Here is a 4,077-nt window from a genome sequence, read left to right on the forward strand (position 1 = left end):
TAATCACTGATAACGAGTTCATAAACTGTGACCGCATATATTTACTGATGACAGGGTGTTTTGACAATACAGAAATATTCATTGATCACCTTTGTATATTTCTCCTCTGATGCACACAAGCTAAACTATTTAAACATCGTTGGTTCCATCTTTTCCCCATAAAAAGTGTCCTGTCCGTTAGGACACGAACCTTTGTGGAAGCTGCCATTGATAGAACCCTGACCAACGTAGACGCATGTATTTGATCGCAATAAGTACGACTTGTTTAAAGTGCGTATACCTTTCCCGTCGCTAATAGGGCTCTCGCGAGTTCTCGTTCGGTGTAATTTGCATATTCAATGAGCATGCTAGCTAGAGCGCTTCCTTCAAAACATACACAAGACAGGTGTGTCAGGATGGAGGAGGAATTAAAATGTCCTCGGTGTTCGGGATTTTTCTGTGACCCTCTTGTGCTTCCGTGCTCCCATTCTCTGTGTTCAGGATGTGCAGAAAAGATTCAGGAACCGTCACAGAATTTTATTTCCCAACTAGAGGACCCTTCTACACCTGTCATAGGTGATACGGAAACGAAAGACTTTCCCGACATCGACAAAGTTAGTCTTGTTAGTGAAACCGACAGTGGAGTTGTCTGTAACAGTAGGCCTAATAGCTATGTCGGGACAGCCAGCATATCAAACATATTCCAGGCAGTCCAGGGAAGTGTCTATGGAATTAAGTGTCCCGTCTGTAAGAAAAACGTTTTCTTGGATGAAAATGGTCATCATTCTCTACCCAAAAATAAAGTTTTGGAAATTATTGTTGATAAGTATTGTGGTGATCATAATAAAAAAGTCAATGTTTTTATTAAATGTGAAATATGTGATCAAGAAAACAAAGCAGCTTCTATCATGTGTGAACAATGTGAAGTGTTTTATTGTGAAAACTGCAAAAATAGATGTCACCCGTCTCGTGGATCTTTAGCAAAGCATAACCTTGTAGACCCAGTGCAAGGGAAAGCAATAATTCGTGCCAAAAATAAAGGGAAAGAGGCAAAATGTCGGGAACATATGGAAGAGCATCTTAGTATGTACTGTTTAGTTTGTAAAACTCCTGTGTGCTATGTATGTCACCAAGAGGGCCGTCACGTGAATCATGAGGTTCAAGCCCTAGGGGCTATGTCCAAATCTCACAAGGTAAGAATGCATCAAAGAGAAACGGATATAAAGGACCTGTCATCATTATGTCACAACCTTACTAGTCTAGTTAACCTTTTATTGTGATGGTGTGAACACCAATGATTACTATTGGGTTGGTGGACACCATGACTTCTCAATACTCAATCAAAGGAAACACCTACCATTGGCAAGCTATCAATAACCTATAAGCTTGATGTAGGTAAATCTGTATAAATGCATCATTAACACCTGGGCGACCCAGCTTGACAAGTCTGAATCAGAATGTAGGTTAAACTAATCAAATACTATGTTGTCAGTTACATGATTTTGTCACGTCACATTCTTGATATCCGTATTACGTGAATGAGTATCATTATGAAGACTTGAAGTAACATTGGATTGATGTTAGATGGTTTTCAAATAAAGTTCTGCATTTTTTATTTCCATGACAACACTATATAGGAGACTATTGTCTGTAAAACTGACAATTTTATGTTTTGTAGATAATATATTTTCTTCATGTCCGAAACTCCCTGAATAGTATATTTAATAACTAAGTATACAGGTATGTGTCCTCGACTAAACCCACATTGTTATGTGGTGACATAAAGTTGAATTTTACCTGTGTATTATCAAAGTCTGTGAGTATACTTATACTAATGTTTTTAGTTCTTACGGGTGTGCGTGTGTGTATATTTGTATTTCGAAAGAACTGGTGGTATGAGTAAAATAGCTAATATTCTTATACAATGTACACATTTTTTTCAACTTTAAATTGGTGTTCATGCAATCATAATTAATAATATCTATAATATGGTTAATATGTTCAAGAAATAATTAGTAAGAAAAGTTCATTACACTTCTTCTGTTGCGTGTTAATAAAAAGGATCTTCTCATAGCACAGCCTACCCTTTAATGCTGCTGCTGCAGCAGCTTCCAGTATCATGATGCTGAGACTACAGCCTTCATGTAATTCTACATCCTGTGATAGGATCTGGCTACACTTATCCAAATGGATTTACACCCTCGCCAGTCCTCCAGTCAACCCCTGTCTGCCATTCATACCAAATCACATGAAAAAAAAACTGAAAAAAGGAGAAATTGCTATCCCATCTGTGATTCATTTTCAGGAGTAAATTTTCTGTTGCTATTATAACTATCATGCATAAAACACTGCCTGTAAAAGGTACATATATAGTACAGATGCAATATTCAGTGGGTAACTATAAAACAAAAATGCACCAACATTCTCAATTCTCCATCGATATCATCGCCACTTTACACTTGATCGGGGTACTAGAGTTGTACTACTGACTGGGCAAGACATTGTGTGAAATATTAATGTATTGATATAGAAATATAGACAGGAACAATGTCCCCCATTGATTACACTGGTGTACGTCCTGGTACGAGCCGAGTTCGACAGCAGCAGATATGGATTAATTCATTAGGAACAAGGCCAGCTTTAATTTGTTTGCTGTAAAATGCTGTTTGCCTTTTCACAATCAATGATCATTATAGACAGCAAAAAAAATCAGCTATTGCTCAAAATTGATATCAAAACAAATTGTGGTGTGTAACCTGTGAGATTCCACTGAAGTTGACTAGAAATAGTTGTAAAACTGAAGTCTGCATGCAGTAACTGTTCTGTGTGTGATTAACCAGTTATATCTATATAATGCATCAAATAGAAAGAAGTAGAAAGATGGCAAACAATTCAAAAGTGTGTGCTCTTTTCTGGATGTTCTGTGGACCACCCAATCACCCATACATTTTTTATTGGGTACATTCAATTTATGAAATACAGACTTTTTCCATCTATCATAAAATCCATTACGTAGTAATTGTGGAGTGTCAGAAATAGCATCAGTAGCTTTTCTAGTGATGTAACATGGCGCCAAAGTTAAGTCCCAATCCCAGAATACAAAGTTAAGATTATTATCAAGTTTTCAATTTGTTCAAGTTTTCACACCAATCAACTTTAAAAAAGCTTCTTAATAATTTTGTATCTTCAGTATATAGATGTGTGCAAACAGTATTCCATGTATTGTAAAACACTATGATGTTTGTAGTTTTATAATCAATTTTAATATGAACAAAATTGTTACTGACTTAGACTCCCATAGCGATCCCTAAAACGCTCAACCTTACTGTAGTTTTGTGTCCAGGATTCCTCTCCCTGATTTGTGAATGGAGTCTACGTATACCCAGTTATATACATGCAGCCAGTGCTATGTCCTGGGCATTCATGAAAGTGTTGTCAAGCTCAAGCACGGTTTTTGTGCTCAAGCCTTATTTCTTGTTCCCGTTTTGTCAATGATTTGGAAAAAATGTGTGAATAGACTAAAATCTGAATACAGTTTTCAATGTTTATATTTGACTTTTTGATCATTTTACATGATTTAAACAAGTAACAAAAAAATGGTTTGAGCACTGTGTGCAGAATCCATTCTTGAGCATGTGAATGGTTTCATGAGTATGGGTCCTGGTTTTGACATTTCAATGAGATATCACTTTCAAACTGTCCTCTAGATCTGTGGACACTGTGATCAACTGGTTACATCATTTTATATATAACCACAATCAGTCAATCTATCAATCAAAGCAGCTATAATACTTTTGGAACTAAAGGAGAAGTCCACATTTTTGACAGGAAAGAAAACAAAATCAAACAAAGCATCGATCATTACTAAATATGGAATAAAATGTACATGCATGTGTCATGTTAGTCCAAGCTGAAGCGTATTTGTCAATAAGCTGTAATATAATCGAGCTAGCTAGCCTACTAATATTTCTGACTGTGTCATTTATCAAGTTATTAATATTCATGTATTTGTATTCATATCACACAGAGTGATAATAAGGCATTAACATCCAGTAGACTTGAGGGGTCTTGGTCACCCTACAGGGGGGCGGTGGCAGG

At 36.4% G+C, this 4,077-nt stretch overlaps 1 pseudogene; it reads left to right on the forward strand.

Annotated features, from left to right (window-relative positions):
- The first annotated feature begins 331 nt into the window (after positions 1–331).
- LOC110444642 lies at positions 332–1,172 on the forward strand (annotated as a pseudogene).
- The last annotated feature ends 2,905 nt before the right edge of the window (positions 1,173–4,077 follow it).

Source organism: Mizuhopecten yessoensis, unplaced genomic scaffold (assembly GCF_002113885.1).
Source record: "Mizuhopecten yessoensis strain PY_sf001 unplaced genomic scaffold, ASM211388v2 hete_36156216, whole genome shotgun sequence".
In the NCBI taxonomy this organism is placed as follows: Eukaryota; Metazoa; Mollusca; class Bivalvia; order Pectinida; family Pectinidae; genus Mizuhopecten; species Mizuhopecten yessoensis.